Raw genomic sequence first — 17821 nt, 5'->3', positions numbered from 1 at the left:
AGAAGGTCAGTTGCTCTGGTTTCTTCTCTTTCTTTCTTTCTTTTTTTTTTTTTTTTGAAGTGGATCATGATTTATCTGTTGTAATTATTTTAATTCCCACTCCAAGTGGTTTCAAATGCATTCTTAAAGGAAGTGAACTATTGTTATAAATTTTGGGAAGAAAGTTATGATTTAGGTGAAAATGATGTGGTGGTAGGAAAATGAAACAGATTCACTTTATGATATAAAATAGTCGTTCCAGATCTCATATTATTAACAGTACTGACTACTTCAGAGAAAGTAGAACTGCTATGTTAATACAATTCTCTGAGAGAAAATTTTAAAATCCTAGATTTTAAAAAAGATTTTATTTATTTATTTGAGTGAGAAAGAGTGCGTGATCCCAGGACCCTGGGATTATAACCTGAGCCAAAGGCAGACACTAAACTGACTAAGTCATCCAGGTGTCCCTTTTCTTTAACACAAACACCAACCTAATGTTTTACAACTAGATTTTAAAAATTGAAACCCAGTGTAAAAAATTCCTAATCAATACGTGTGTTTTTTTTTTTTTTTAGATTTTTATTTATTTAAGAGAGAGAGAATGTGAGCAAGAGAGAGAGGAGGGGGAAGAGAGACTCTAAAGCAGACTATGCTGAACACAGAGCCCAACACAGGGTTCGGTCTCACCAGTGTGAGATCATGACCTGATTGGAAGCCAAGAGTCAGACGCTTAACTGACTAAGCCACTCAGGCACCCCCCAATTCTTAATAAATTACTTGGTTTTTGAGTGCATTTAAGAGTTTTAACTTTAGAATGAAGACAGGTAAAATTATAGTCTTTGCAGAGGAAAATATCTTACTCTCCTTTGGCATACATAAAACCACCTTTACTCATCTGAAGAATGTCATGGAGACAATGGCTTGCAAAGAGTTACTGAGTTAGGAGATCCACTCTGTTCGCCAAACTAGATAGAAATAAGGTGCAATCCTTTGGAACACCTAAGAGAGGAGGCTGGGGAAAAGCCAAGCTGGGAGGCCTGACCTGTGCCTACCACTGGGCTGTTAGAAAATCACCCTTTGATCTTCTTTACATATCCCATTATTTTGTGTTCACAGTAGTCACCCTACTTCAGTTCCATAGTGGTTTTAACTTATCGAGAGATTATAATCAAGAGTAATGACCACCTCCCCTCCATCTACTTTGTGCCCATGGTACACAGTCAAAGCCCTCCCTGGACATGCTCTGTAGGCCCATGTATGACTAAGAGTATTAGCTCAGAGGGCTGCATACCTAGAAGGTTTACAGTTACATAACCAGGAAAACCCACCAGACAGGAACAAGAAATTGGGACAAAGGCCATGTCATGGTCCACACTATCTCCCAGAATGCCTCATATACAGAGGCACTTGGCAGAAAATTATTTTAACATTGCAGATATACCTCGTTTTCTTGAGCTTTGCTTTAACAGGCTTTGTAGATACTGAATTTTTTTACAAATCGAAAGTTTGCAGCAACCCTGCTTCAAACAAGTCTATCAGCACCATTTTTCAATGGCATTTTCTCACTTCAGGTCTCTGTGTCACATTTTGTAATTCTCACAGCATTTTAAATGTTTTCATTATTTGTTATGGTGATCTGTGAACAGTGTTTGTAAGTCACAGAAAGCTCAAATGATGGCTAGTATATTTTAGTGCTCTCTCTCTCTCTCTCTCTCTCTCTATATATATATATATATATATATATATATATATTTATAATTTATCTTGCCCGGCATGGAGCCCAATATGGGCCTCAATCTCCTGACCCTGATATTGAGATGTGAGATGAGATCAAGAGTCAGATGCTCAATTGATTGAGCAACTCAGGCACCTCATCAATAAGAATTTTTTTTTTTAAAGATTTTATTTATTTATTTGACAGAGAGAAATCACAAGTAGATGGAGAGGTAGGCAGAGAGAGAGAGAGAGGGAAGCAGGCTCCCTGCCGAGCAGAGAGCCCGATGCGGGACTAGATCCCAGGACCCTGAGATCATGACCTGAGCCGAAGGCAGCGGCTTAACCCACTGAGCCACCCAGGCGCCCCAATAAGTATTTTTTAATTAAAGTACACAATTGCATTTTTAGACATGATTTAGACATAATTCTATGCTATACTTAATAGACTACAGTATAGTGTAAATATAACTTTTATATGTACTGAAAGCCAAAAAGTTCATTTGACTCGCTTTATTGTGATAGTCACTTTATTGCAGTGGTCTGGAAATGAACCCGCAGCATTTCTGAGGTTATGCTTGTCACTGCAAACAATTGTTTTCTATTATTTCCATTATCTAGAGATTCCACTCTAATTCATGTGTTTATTGGCCCTGAAAAAATTCTGTTGCTATTATGCTTTTATTATGACATGATTCCTAGCCCTATCAAATTTATGCTGACAAGAATTGTTACACACACACAAAAATAACTTGGTATGAATGTAGAAAATTCATCAGCAACAGTCTTTCCTACCATCTTATTCCACAGCAAAGAATCGGCAATGTGTGAACACACTTTGTAGTCCATGTAATGGTAAATACAATAGAGCCTTATTTCTGGCTGAAGAATCAAAACACAGGTTCAAAAATGAGGAATGTCTTTTAAAATTCTGACATATCTGGTCATAGAGTGAAAGCCTCATTGGTCTCAAGGGACCTTTTGCAGGACACACATAACTAAGATGGGAACAAAAAGAGGGAAGGCATGGGCGCGGGGTGGGGGGAAGGGGGTGGTGGCAGGGAGAGGTGCAGGGGTTTTGCTTCTGGAGATTCTATATGTATTTGCTTACTGAATACTTCCATCCTCTCACAGAGTCATCGTCAAAATGTTCAAAACCAAACTGAGGTGGCCTATGAGAGATTCATTTATTACACCAGCTCTAAACAAAAATTGTGGGGGGGGGTGGATAGGTCTTCTGATAATGGAGCTGATTAGACATACAGAAATGGGCTGTCTTGATAGGACAAGGAAGCACAAGTCAAATAATATTCAAGGGGAGGAAAAAGCCTAAGGAGGCTGCGTGGCCTCATCCCACTATAGGTGCAGACCTGAAGGTGCGAGGCAGCATTGTGGAGAGCGCTAGTGTTAGCAAGACATTGCAGTGGCTTCCTCCCCAGGCCTCTGCCCCAGGACTGGTGAATGTAAATATTGGCTAACAGCCCAGCAAAGAGCTACCACCTCTGTCTGCACTGGGGTTCCGGTGGCAAACGCACTTAGAGCGCATAAAGATTTCTGTGGGGAGTAAATAATGCTCTACAATCTCAAAAGGAAAACTTAGGTGAAAAGAATGCCCAATTTATATTCATGAATCCCATTCATTTCTCAATTCGATCCCCAGGCAAGAAATTTACACCTGGAAGGGTTTAATTGGAGGTGCCCATTTCTTTAAACTATGGTGGGCAGCAGAATGGTCTTTAAGACAGGAGGCTTTTTGGAATATGCATCTGAGCCCTGGTCCCAAAATAGACAAATGGAAAAGCGATAGTGGTGACCTGAGAATGAACTAGCAGCGTCTGCCCAGGACACAGCACACCCGAAGGAGGCAGAAATGGCAGAGCCTGTGGCAACCTGCTTATCTCGTCTATTCAAATGAGAAATGTGTTCCAGTTAGTCAATTCTGAGCTGTGAAATGATCAGTTTTTCATATTTATTGAGGATTAGCAAGACAGAATGCATCTTACAAAACAGAAACAGCAACACTCTCTGCCCTGTAGGCTTGCTATGGAAATCATAAAGACATTAGCTATTTTTATTTCTTTTTCAGTCAAGATTAATTCAATTTTCAAGTCACATGCATCGTTTGTTTTCTGAAGGTAAAAGGGTTAGGAATGGACAAATGTCTCCTCGCAAATAAAAGCACGCACTCTCCTAAGATTGAGGGGTTATAAGATTTAAAATGTCTGAAAAATAAAATGAAATAAAATGTCTGGATCTTATCAATCTGAAAATTCAATAGTATTTCTACTAAAATACAACAGTTACCGAATACTCTTTGTAGTTTGAGGTTTATTCATTAATATTCTGTCAAGGAAATGGTTCTCTTGATAGAACACAATTATTAAAAATCAAAATGTAAATTGATTAGGGAATATAAACTGACATGATTGTGAATGACCTTATTTTAGCCAGTGTTTGAATACTTTGTTACTGATCCAGCCTTTTGAAATGAATGAAATGACAAAGTAATAAACTGTATTTTCAAGTTTTTGTTGCCTCAGCTGCTATTGGTTACAGAGGTAAAGATGGGGAAATGACTAGTTAAGAGAGCAAATATCTCTAGAACAAATTAATGAGAAGCTAGCCAGTTCTCACTATGTCCCCCAGCCCAGCCAAGTGGTGTAATTTACATGTTGTGTTTATTAAGCAAAATATCCTTAATGTGCTGGGATGTCTTTACAAATATTAAAATTAATTTTAATTGATTTATTAATACAAAAATTGCTTATCTTGGCTGAACCAAGATACAAATATTTCTCTAAGTTCCTAAGGAACACACTAGCTGTCCATGAATCCAAATTCTGTTCTTTGCACATAGTTTTGACATGGAGTTACAGTAGCTCAGCTGTGGCATGGCTGGTGAAGAATATGAAGAAAAACGCTTAATTCAGAACTGGCCTCTCCTGCTGCTGAACTCTTAGCTTGTGTGTTGGACCATTTCCCAGTATCTTCCCAGTTCGGTTCCTCAGTTTCCTATCAATTCTTTACACTTTCATTTTCTTTGACGATCTTCCATTATAAATTAGCTAACTAGCTCTTTCTTTTGATCAGTTAGCCTATTCCAAACAGTGAATTAAAAGCTTTGATCTTTTATCACAACAGTCCTGGAAAAGAGTCACTATTATTAAATTTCTTTTACAGAAGAGAAAGCTGACACAGAGAGGTGTAGGGTTTTGTCAAGATCACAGGGCTCCTGGGAGAAAAAGCTTGAATTTTAGTTGTGGCTTTCTGACATCAGCAACCCTGCCTATTGCTATGTAGAAGGCATTCTTATAATTCTTACACCCTAACAATTCCTTTAGAATTGTTAAGGTGTAATCTATTCACTCAATGGTCGTTGATTGCATTCATTGTTTCTCAATAATTGAAACAATTAAGAGGACCAGACTTTTGATCCACAGTTTGCTGAAGGAGATCTTGTTGGTATAAAAGAAAGAAAATCAAAGTCTTCCCTGTCAAAACAAACTCATACCACTCAATAACAGCTTTAAAGTCTTATTACTCAGATTAGGGGATACTAGACAGGCAGATGGCTTGGAATAGGCTCAGGTGAGTCAGACTCTAGTCCCATCATTTACTTTACTTTCTAATAAATTGACACTGTAGCTTTAAATTACTAAGACCATTTCCATTAATGGCTTTTTTCACAATCTTTGAAGACCTGTATACTTACTCTGGACTATTCCCTCAAAAATGATCTTAAGATATAAGGTAAAAGAAACTTGTGCCTACATTAAATATAAGGTTAATCATTGGACTGCTTTAGGCAGCTGGTTGCCTCTAGGAAAGTCACTTGGCCTTTGGAAACAAAACTAGTATTCATTGTTTTGAGAGGCAGAAATAGGTAAGAGAAAGGAAATACAGAGATTCTGCAAAATGACCTACGATGTCAGATGAAGGCTTGGAGAAACCAAGACCTCCCAGGCCACTTGGAGATGACTATACTTCTTGGAATTTAAAGATGGCAATCATGCTTTCTAGTTCTGGGAAGCTATGACTTTCCTCCCAAGTGTTACTTGTAACTAGGTCATTGCCTCTAAGGGAATTCTTTTCACCTTCCTCTACCTATATAGTACCTCGGTGTTCAAGCTGGCCTTGGGAAGAGAGTTTGGACATGCAGCATGGTACTGCTATGGTTTCCTGAAAGAAGAACATTGTCTTCTGCTTTAACGAGACGGATTCAGCATAATAGATGCCTCTTGTCTATCACCCCACCCTCATGTGAGGGGGAAGATCACCTTAACATCTTACCTTCAGGCCTCCGAGAACCAGAGGGTCATCAGATACTAAGGAAGACACCACTAAGGAAGACACCTGATTCTGACCTTTGCAGATGCTGGCCTGTTCTAATCCAACACCCACATAGCAAATTCCAGGGGAGACAGTGTCGCTAAGTGGGCTCAACTTCGACAAACTTTGTGTTCACCTTTTGAAGCACTTGCCTTTATGCCACACACTCTCCATTTATGTGACCTAAGCCCTAAGTAAAGGCTTTTTTTTTTTTTTTTAAGATTTTGTTTATCTATTTGCAAGAGAGAGAAAGTGTGAGTGAGAGTGAGGGTGGGGAGAGCAGAGGGAGAAGCAGACTCTCTGCTGAGCAGGGATCCTGATACAGGGCACAGTCCCAGAACCCTGGGATCATGACCCGAGCCAAAGGGAGGCGCCTAATGACTGAGCCACCCAAGTGCCCCATAAGTAAGACTTTTAAAACAGGAGAGCAGTATAGACTAGATTGGAAGACTTTTTTTTTTTTTTATCCTTAAACATGTAGAAAAATTAAGATATGGGATAAAAATACCTAGTCTAGAAATCATAATCAGATACTCTTCTGTTCTTGTATATAAAGTGAAATAGCACAAAACGGTCCTAAGACTTCAAAAATAGGAGTGTAAGGAACTGCTTTTTTTTTTCTTCCTGTTAAAGCCCATCACAACTTCTTTGATCTTTGTGTATATGTCTGCCTCCACCTTATTTACTGGCTGTTTCTGCAACGATCCTCTTCCTTTCCCTGTCATTTATTATTCTGGGGTGTTAATTTCATAGGCACATGATGCAGAATGACCTGCAGGGAGTCTGCACAGGAGCAGAGCTAACGTAGCACGAGTCCTGGCAAAGACCAGTCCATCCTAATGAATTCGAGAAAGGCTGTGACAGGCTCTAAATGGAACTACGCTTCCCGAAGCAGTAGTTTTTCTTCACACTTGTTCTTTTGCTCATTAGCTTTCACACTGCACAGAGTGTAATTCTTAAAAGCCTCTTTCCCGTCCCCTGAGAACATCCATGCATGGGTCATTTTCTAATGGCAGTACACATCAGATGAACCAGCCTATTACTGGCAGCTCGGGGGCCTCATCACTGCAATTATACCATCCTGATCCATGTTATCACAACTACAAAGCTGGTTTTCTCTCTCTCTCTCACTCTGTTTCTTTTCTTTTCTTTTCTTTCTTTCTTTATTATTTTTTTTTTTAATAAGGGCAAACATGAGAGACATTGTTGAATGACTAGAGGAATGAATCATGCACGGACTTTGAATGAACTCCTCTGAGAGAAGCTGCCCTGAATCCCATTTTAAATGGAAGAGGCTGTCATATTACTGAAGTGATTCTCTGAACTTTCCCAGCCCAGAGTTCTTCAGAGAGCCTCAACAACCCAGAGGGAGAAAAGCTGCATAAAAGACCCACAAACGTTTTACGTTCCTAGCGAAGATGTTGCACGGCTGCATAGCTCAGGAGATAAAGTGGCGTTCCTGGATCCTTGCACCTTTGCCAGAATTAACGGTGGCTGTAAGACAGCCAGGCTGGGCGACAGTGGAGGCTATGTGAGGGCCTCTTTCCCTAGAGAGGGCGGAGGCAAAGTCAAGGTTGGAAAGATCTCTAATTGCTGCCTGCATGATATGATCCCCTGGTGGGTATCTTCACTGATGAAATGCTGTTGATCGACTGGCTCAAACAGGATAATTGTGAGGTCGAATGCCATGAGGTTAACATCACTGTGATCAAATGACCATCACTGTCATTGGGCTACAGGGTATAACTTGGCCCTAGCCGAGCATTGTGAAACTAAGTGCTAGGAACATAGATTCCATCTGTAGAAACCTACTCATCACTACAACTAGAACAACTAGTTCAAGGCAACCAATGGTGAATCAAAAATGCCCCCTTTATATGTGATTTTTCCTAAGTCACCAAAAATAATAGTCTTTTTTCAATTCCAGACTGGCAGGATTCTTATCTGAACCTTATTCTAGTGGTACATTTAACCATAATATTGTTTTAGTAGCAGTCTTCTGGGAGTTAAGAGCTCTGATCTAGGGCAGAGACAATGAAGACCTGAACTAAAGCAGAAGAGATAGGAATTGAGCAAAGGGACAGATACTGAGAGATACTTGGGTTGTGAATTGTCAGAGAGTGGCGTCAAGGAGTTTTAGTGGTGTCACATGCTTGATGGACATGAACATGGATTAACTGACTCTACCACCATCATGAATATCAGTCATCCACTGGAAAACTGACTCTCTGAGAAACAAAAGCCCCAATTTGTAGTTCTTCCTGATTTCCCAGGTGTAAATATTCCCCCTCGTGGCCCATTTTGAGCTACAAACACCTTAACAATTAGCTGGGAAGGTTCCTGATTTTTAAACAATTTTTCTTATGGGCCAAAATGAGACAACATAGCAGAGTGGTACACCACTGACCTAAATTCAATGTTAAGCAATGAAATTTTCAGTTCAGTTCAGTTTCATCTTTTTTATCCTTCCTTCTAAAATCTTATTTACTGGGGTGCCTGGGTGGCTCAGCGGGTTAAAGCCTCTGCCTTCGGCTCAGGTCATGATCTCAGGGTCCTGGGATCGAGTCCCACATTGGGCTCTCTTTTCAGCAGGGAGCCTGCTTCCTCCTCTCTCTCTATGTCTGCCTCTCTGCCTACTTGTGAACTGCTTGTCAAATAAATAAATAAATAAAAATCTTAAAAAAAAAATAAAATCTTATTTACTATTTGCTCTTTGACATTTGGCATAAGAACGATTATAAGAGCCATTCACAAAGTTTGGGTAAATGGTGGAGACCAGCATGGACAGAAACTTGCAGTACACTGGAATGGCTCTAGGATAAAAGCAGGTCTCAGATTCTAGCATCACTGACAGGGAGATTTACTTGTAGTATAAGTGATGAAATGGTGAGCACGTGATAGATGGCTTCCAGGAGAACATTTCGAACCTAGTATGAGAAGACGAGTAGGTGTTTGCTAATGGGGTGGGGTGAAGTGGGAAAAATCAGGATAAAGGAGGTAAAACATATGGAAGCAACATGTGAAAAGCCCAAAGATGTGGGGAATATGTTCAAGGATTATAAGTATGTAGAGGTTAAAAATGGGGAGAGTCAGTACAAGGGGAGAGAAAGGGGGCTGTGTTCAAACCCTAGGGTCTTAAGCATTATTTATAAAACTGGAACTTAACCTTGAAAGATTTAGGATGTCATGTAAGGTGAATGATGAAATGATGGATGGCCTTTTCATGATGATTCTTCAGGAGTCACTTGGGGGTTACATATGTGGAGATAGGGAATCTCCTCCTGGAAGGCCATGGCAATCATCTATGGCAGAGACAATGAAGACATGCATTGCATTGATAAGAGCAGAGAGAATGGACACCTCAGAGAAATACTTAGCACGTGAACCACCAAACATAGGCATCTAGTTGCTGCAGGGAGGAGTGACAGAAAGGAAAAACCCAACTATCAATCTCAAGTCCTGGTTTGGTTAGGGGAGTTGACTGTAATGCCTTAATAATCAATAAAAGAGGGACAAGTAAGTGGAGATGAGCAGGGAACACATGAGCAAAAGGGGTCTAGAGCTCAGGCAATCAGCCTGTCTTAGGAGCGCACATTCAAGCAATCATCAGGACATAGTTGCTCTTGAAGACAGTATGAGTGAGTGCAGGCTGGGAAGACAAGATGGAGCCTTAAGGAAGAATATCATTCAAGTACTGATCTGAGAATCCAACACCTGAACAGAAGAGCAAGGAATGATGGAGAAATTAGAATAACCAGAAGGGAATGGTGTCAGCAAAAAAAGAGAGAAAAGTATTTCAAGAAAGAGAAATATGCCAATGATTACAGCTGTAGAATTTCTGAGAAAGAGAAGAAATAAGACCTTCAGTTAAAAAATATGTTGGTGTTCTTGACAAAAGCTAAGGCAGTGATGGGCAAAGCAGCTGAATAGGAAGGAAAAGGAAGAAAGGAGAGTTCTCTGAGAAGTCTGACAGTGAGATCAAGTTGTGGGCAGAAAACAGCAAAAAGCTAGAGGGGAACATAGGGTAAAAGGGATTTTGTGGGTTTGTGTTTGCTTTTAACATGGGATGAAGGTAAGGATTTTTAATCTTTTAGAAAATGAAGTAGAGAGAAAAAGATTAAAAATCTGAGACTGAATGAGAAAAATATATGAAGTTGTAATGATTCATAGCACATTAAACATCAAAGGAGGTACACAACCAAGAAGGCTGGGACCTGAGTGAAAGAGAGTCTGCATTTTCTTTCCCACCCATCTGATAATTCTCAGTGTCACCTCCATTATTATATACCTCCTTTGACCCAGCAGTAAAATATCCTGGGTCTTTTCTCTCTGCCAAATTGGTTAAAAACACAAGACAGCTTGGAGAGATTATGAGGAGACATGACTAAACGCTGAACATAATTTTGAGAAGGCAACAGAAGATACCCTACATAACTTCTGACAAGAACTGAAGGAAAGAGGTCCTTCTTCATTTTATGAATCTTATTAGTGTTTGATTCACATGGGATTGCAGGAAGGAAATCTTGATTAGAGGTGAATGAGAAGCCCATGGTCCCACAAACTCTCCATTCAAAATCCATCAACAGGATCCATTGATGTGATGACATGCCCTGTCATGATGAAGTAGAAAATCAAGCAAAATTTCCATCAACTCAAAGCTGAAGCATACTATATGTATGTTCATCAGTAAGATGTTTTCTGTTACATGTTGGACACATTCTTTGAGCATATGTGCAAAAGTGCCAAGGGTTAATGTTTTCAAGGTCTAGTTTCTTCTGATTTTTCCATAAGGTCTGAGTAGATACAATCAGTCAGGTTTGAATTTCAGGATGCCTAAAAAGTTAAAAGTTCAATTTATTTACATTTAATTACAATCCAAGAGTAACTGATTGATGCTTGATCATGCAATGCACAGCTAAAATAACACAAAAGAAAACCCACCACAGAGTTTGATATAAATGTATGCAATCTACTTATACCTGACGTTTTCCAAGAACAGTTTGGAGATAAACATTTGTACTGGTTTCTTTATAGATAGAGTTTGAAGAATATGACTTCTGATTCCCTAATACTCCATCTCTTTGTCATTATTCAACAGATGACCCCAAAATAAAGTCTCTGGTATCAATGATATCACAACTCTGAGCAACAATAAAGAGACACTTTCTGCTCATCTCTGTCATCAGTGTGGTAATCCTGGTGACAGCAATAAGAAATATCTTTAATCTCACCATGTAGGGAACTGTTATTTAAAAGTGTTGTTTTATCTGGATTGAGACAGTAATCAAAAGTCTTTAGCCTTGTCCACACAAATACAAATGGACTTATCTTTTCAGCTGACTGGAATTGGAGGCTACGGTCAACACTTAAATCTGATTTCACAATAATTAAAGTGGAAATGAAATTGTAGGACAAATGGTCTGTCCTGAAGCCTCTTTCAATCTTCCCTCTAGGGCAGGCTGTCTTCCCCATGACAGAGCAGTTTCAATTTTTAGTGGCCTGCTCCAGGGTAGGAAGAGAAGTGATTCAGATCATTCACTTGTGATTTTTTTCCTTCAATCCAAGACATTCAAGGGTGATGTTCACATCTCACACGGTTAAATGCTTTACAAACACCCAAATGGAGCATGAGCATTTTTAAATAGCCCCAACCTTTCTTGCCTGAAGTTCCCTTCTGGGCCTCAGAGGAACTCCCCTCCTGGCACAGCCAGCTCTCCAAACCTGAGGCAGAGGGAATCCTCCAAGCCAAACGCACCACTGCTCTCTTCAGTGTGATGAGATGATGTAAATACACTGGGTTTTATCTTTGGCAGACAGGCTATGCTAGAGGTTCCTCTGTGAAGGTACTATACAAGGCCCATCCTTACCCAGCAAGGCTGGTATGTTGGCATCTCAGAGCTTTGGGTTCTCACTGTTTCACTGAATCCTGCCTCATCATCCTGTCTCCATTTCTGATTGCCTGCTTCCCCACCCAGCTGAAACTCTCCCCTGGGTTCACAGTTCTCATTGTGTTGGTCTGTCTCTGAATAACATGGGCGGTCAGTTAAAACATAAATCACTGGTCTCCCATTTAGTGGGTTTGGGTTGGGACTTGAGAATTTGCATTGCTGACAAGTTCTCTGGTAATGCTAATACTGCTGGTCTGGGGACCACACTTTGAGAACCACTGCTGGGTCTGGGCTCTCAAAAAATATCTTTGCCTTGAATTCCTATTGTTTAACTCACTCATTATTTTCCCCCTTATAGAGTGAATGATGGGATCTGGCAAATCACACTCTGTGGGAAGCCATCTCTCCTCTTTGATATCATTCCCTTATATCTATAAAAATGAGACAATCCTCCTCACATTGAGTGTTAGGATGGATTAAGAGCCCTCCTGGACGACAGACCACAGTACCTGGGCACCTGGCAATGACCAGCGTGTGTGACTCCCTTCCCCTGCTCTTTGCATTTTCCGTGTTGTATGGATTTGAACTGTATCACATACTCATTTAGATTTTACTTCCCAGGAAGACTACAAAAAAAATCCTCAGGAAGAGAAAGTCTGTATTGTGCATTTTTTCCTAGCCAAGTATTCTACATTTGGCACTTTAAGAGGATTTATTTACAGTGCTGATGAAGAAACTGTCCTTACACTCACCCTACAAGAATCCTGCAATGTGACATAATGGAAAATCAGCCAACAAACCAAAATTTGAAAGAAAAGAATGAAGAAGTGATGTACTCAGAAGAGAGAACCCAAAGCCCTGGCCAAGCACAAGGGTTGGCAGGAGGCAAAGGACTTGTCAACTCCACAGCAGAATTTCCTTAAGAAGCTGATAAGATGTCAACTACTTGCTCTTATCCCCTTTGCCTCTGGGAAAAAAAAAAAAATGAAGTGGTTACTTCCACCAGCAAATCAAGAGGGCACATTCCTGTTTTCTAAATTCATCTCTTGCTGTTGAAATGGAGGCAGAGATAGGCCCAGAAAAGGAAATAGGGAGAAGATCTGGGAAGGAGCTGACAAGGGGAGTGGAGGAGAGAAGAAAAAGTGCATCTGAAATGAATTATGTTTGTCACTCTCAAATCCGTCTGTTAGCATGCAGCGAGGCATCTGAGAAACCAGACGGGTTGTCTGAAGCCTCCTGTTTCTTTGGATGTAACTGTGAGTTTGCTAACCAATGGTCATGTGCCTTGTGGCTTGTACTTCAATTTTCTTTGTCCTAAAAGAAAAGCAAACAAGAATCCTAGAGCTCACTAACTTTCCCTGATATAGTTCAAGCTAATTTTCCTTGTTTTTCTAATACTCTTGTTGGCCACACTAAGCCTGTGGGCATTCAGTTTCACTGTGGGCCATGGGTCTGGGATTACCTGGTCCAACTAGCTCTGAGGGATGAGGCTGAGGTTAACAGGTGAAGAAAGCACTTGCTATAAACTGGAGACAAAATCTCATTTTCCTTTAGTTACTGCAAGAACATACACACTATCAGGCTTCTTCCAAGCAGGACAGACTGGACTGCTCAGAACATTTTTGTTTCCTAAATGTTCACGCTAAGGAATTGTGTTGTGTCATATTGGAAATAATCCATACGTGTTTCATAATTGAACAAGAATGCCATTTCCTTTCTACATGTGAAAACTCTACTGCTCTCATCATCTTATTATTAAGAGCTTGGAGAAAGCATCTCATGTGCCTGACCTGAAGCTCACCTAGTCTGTCTGCAATAGCTACCAACAGACTTTTCAAAGATAGCACACAGTAGGGCCTTAAGAAGAAAGAAATTAAGAGTTTTGGAGATTCAGGGAACTTATGAGTTGCAAAAACCATAATCAATCCATCTCTTTTGAAACTGAACCACTCAACTGTATCCCAATATTTAGATACAGATGTTAGCAGTTATTTTCCAATAGGTAACATTCCCAGGATGTCATATCATGGATTATTAGTCTACCTTGGCACTAACTCAACCCAGGAAAAGCAAGCATTCTCCTTACCTCATCAAAGATGGTACTAATACTTACAGATGCACCTTTCTGTACTCATTGAGCTAAGCACTTGTAAGTGGGTACAATTATTATTCTCATTTTACAGAGGTTGAAATGAAGCTCAAGGAATTGGGTAGATGGGTTAGGGGCACTTAGCCCTGAGGTACTGCACTGAAGCTTTCTCTCCTACCCCCCACCTCAGGACCTGGAAGCCAACAGAATTTCACTCAAACAATCCATCTGAGGAGATATTAATAAGGAGAACAAGTTAAGGGATGGACACATGAGGGAGGCACCCAAACCCTAAGAACACAGGGGGCACTGTCTTCACTCTTCGGCCTGAAGGTCTTAGCGGGGAGGAGCAGGTGTTACCAGAAGCCCTAAGAGCTGGAGGGGCCATCTGGAGAACCAACCACATCCTGCATCCCGGGCCAGGCAGGGAAGAGCTGATGGATCTCTCTAGGTCCTCTCTGCTCTCTTACTCCTGATGCCTTCTATTGCCAGAACCCATCTGGAAGGCCCAGGGCAAAGGAATCTGAGAGATGCAGTCTGCCGGGTAGGAGGAAAAGGAAAGAGAACAACTACATGACAGGGGGAGGCAAACAGAAAATAACCCCACCCCTTTCCTCCAAAGGTTACAAGGAGTACATATCTCTGTCAGGCACCATTTCCCAAGCTACCACACCAACCTGCTCAAATAAAGATTTTAAGAGAGTGGATAATGATTTTAGCAGAGTCCTCTCTTGCTGATTTATAGATTTATTTTTTTTTTATTTATTTTTTTTTTTTTTTTGCCTTTCAGAAATTATCCTAACACCTGATAATATGTCAGACTATGCACTTAGCATGACTGCTTTGGCAATTAAGTAAATGTTAACTCTCAAAGTTATATGTCATTAGGTATTAGGGCAGAATATTTGACTCCTTGCCCTAATTCTTGCCTTTCCATTTTGAGGAAATGACAATGTTTGTAGGGAATTGATAATAACTTAGGAAGTACTATTAAGTAATGTTACTGTTTAAATATCCTGTAGGGCAAAGGAAAAAAAAAAAAAGTTAAATTATGATTCAACCCAGGCAGTACTACTCATTTTGTTGAATCTGACCTTTTCCTTCACTGGTAGCAGAGCCAGATGGCTGAGATCAAATGGATAACAATGGGCAGAGAATATTACAGGGGGAATGAGAAAGGAAAAGGGAGGACCTAGTTTATTTCTATGGTGACCCAAACTGACCCATGCATTCCCTAAGCATATTTATTTGGTTTAGAAAGTGCTCTGTTATAAATTGGTCTCAAATTTAGCACATGAAGCCATAATTTTTTTTTCAAATATTTAAATCAACTATTGTCAAGATGAAATAGTATGAGGGAATACTTACATGAGACTTGACATAAGGTTTCTAGTGTTAAATCTAAGGAGTTTCTGTTTCCTAATGGAAAAATCACAGGCTCTGTAATCACAGACAAGGAGCTAACGTCTACTTTTTCCACCCATTGGCAGTCTGACCAAGGGAAGTTATCTAATGTCATTGAGCTGTGTTTTAATTGCCTTGTCACTGGGGGCTGATAATTCCCAACTTCCTAGGGCTTTTGTGAAAGTCAAGTAGCTATCGGATGATGTGACTAACATGTTCTTCAGCACACGGCATTTACTCACGGTAGCTGACATTTGTCCCCACCAAATGATGCTATGTAAATGAAACTATTTTCACTCCCTCCAGAATTATATCTTAGATGAAAAATAAACTGGGTGTTGATAGTACCAGGATGGTCTCCACCTGCCCCAAACCCAAAACAAAACAAAAATCTGAACCTGCTCCTTCTAACAGACAGTGGGGAGGCCTTGGTGCCCCAAGGTTCCTTAGGAGCCAAGGCACAATGATTAAGTGCAATTTACATGGAGGTAACCATGGAGAATGCAATGCCTCCGCTCTTCTCCCTCGGATTATGGAACATGTCCTCTCTAGTAGCAAAAAGCAGCAGAAGCAGTTCCGAACATGAATGTGGACTCTGTGCCCCACAGAGCAGGGATGGAAAGGGCAAGCTGGTCATACACCAGGGAGCGGATGTCCGGCGTGCAATTGTTTGTAAAGGCATTTGGGCCCAGGCTTCCAAGCACCGGTAGAACACCCATTTCTCGGTTGTAACTTTAGGATGGCCAGGGTCCTATATCCTTTCAGGCCAGGCTCTAACAGACTCAGCAGAATGTGAGGACTACATCTGCTCCCACATGAGAAACAAACCCAGCTCTCTCTCCTCTGCCTCTTGTTTCCTAATGAAAGCCATGCTTGTCCCTCCCATAGGGTTTGTGTGTTCCTCCTGATCAGAGTACTCAGAAAACAGAGCGCACTCCTTCATCTAAAGCGGTCTTGGAGCAAAAGGGTGCTGAGGGCACCCTGGGCTCTGGCAGGCACCTTTCAATCTTTTTCTGGTGACTTGAATAAGCCCATTTAATAATGGAGACCCTGTCATCACATCAAAGGTTAAGACACAAAGCAGCGGCCCCCTCCTCTGCTTCCCAGGCCAGCTGCTCTTGCTAAAGGCCATCTCCAAACTTGTTAGCCTGTTACAATGCTTCCCCACATGGAGAACCCCTGCAATGTTTGCAGAGCGACAAAGAATCTTCCACTTCACGAATTATTTCTAACCCAACCATTTTGTATTATTTTTTGTGCTAGATGATTAAGCAAGTGATTTTTTTGAGAAAAAAACTGTCTTTTCCATGAATACATTATTAATTCTATTATGGTATTCTTTCAAATGCAACATTTAATAATATTCACGCTATATAAGGGACAGTTTTACTTCTTCCCATTGAACAAGTGACATGATGTTTCATTTGTTTTCTATTTAATTATGTAAGGCAAAAACTCATGATTTGTGAACAAATATCTTTTGAAATGTGGGGACTGGGAACCAAATGAATAATGAAATGAGCACTTCAGTTAAAGACATATTCAAGTCCCAAAATGGTCTTGAAGCATGCTTTTTAACTTGACGTTTGGAAATTGTTATACTTTATACATTAAAAATCAACTGTCTGGTTTTGATGAATTTTGCATTTTGTTTCTAACTGATAAGACAAAAGGATTCATGCTGCTCACTGAAAGCACTTATCCATAAAAAAACACATGGTAGAAATTCCTTCTAAACAAAAAGCTGAATTGGATATAAAATGTCAATCTTTTAAAGTTTTTTTAAACTTTGGAATTTATTTATTTATTTATTTACTTTTTTAAAGATTTTACTTATTTATTTGACAGACAGAGATCACAAGTAGGCAGAGAAGCAGGCAGAGAGAGAGAGGAGGAAGCAGTCTCCCTGCTGAGCAGAGAGCCTGATGCGGGGCTTGATCCCAGAACCCTGGGATCATGACCTGAGCCGAAGGCAGAGGCTTTAACCCACTGAGCCACCCAGGCGCCCCTATTTATTTACTTTTAATCACTAGTTTTTTATTTAATACATGTTGTCTAAAGGAGCACAAAATGAAGATTAAAACTGACCTCTCTCACTTCTAACATCTTTTTTTTTAAATCATGGAGGCCAATTTTGCCGTTATTTCTAGGAGGGCCATAAGTATCTATTAATGCCTGTTGCTCTAGTACAATTATAAATAGCCTTCCTTTTCACTCTCAAAGGTGTAAGGGTTCAGATGATAAAGAGTACTGTTACTCTGTATGTGTGTGTACATACTAACTGCATGATATATATATATGTATGGATATACACACATGCACACTGATAAATACAAATATATACTTTTACATACAGATACATTCATGTGTGTTTTGTGTGTGCATGCATATGTATATATACCTTTGTATACATAAA

At 40.2% G+C, this 17821-nt stretch overlaps 1 protein-coding gene across 21 annotated transcripts in view; it reads right to left on the bottom strand.

Annotated features, from left to right (window-relative positions):
- Positions 1-17821, bottom strand: part of ARPP21 (cAMP regulated phosphoprotein 21) — a 154400-nt gene that overhangs the window by 2818 nt on the left and 133761 nt on the right. The window lies entirely within an intron of this gene.

Source organism: Mustela putorius, unplaced genomic scaffold (genome assembly GCF_011764305.1).
Source record: "Mustela putorius furo isolate JIRA1106 unplaced genomic scaffold, ASM1176430v1.1 tig00003834_pilon_pilon_pilon, whole genome shotgun sequence".
Classification (NCBI taxonomy): domain Eukaryota; kingdom Metazoa; phylum Chordata; class Mammalia; order Carnivora; family Mustelidae; genus Mustela; species Mustela putorius.
Note: the sequence above shows the minus strand (reverse complement) of the source record. Positions and strands in the feature narration are given on the sequence as shown.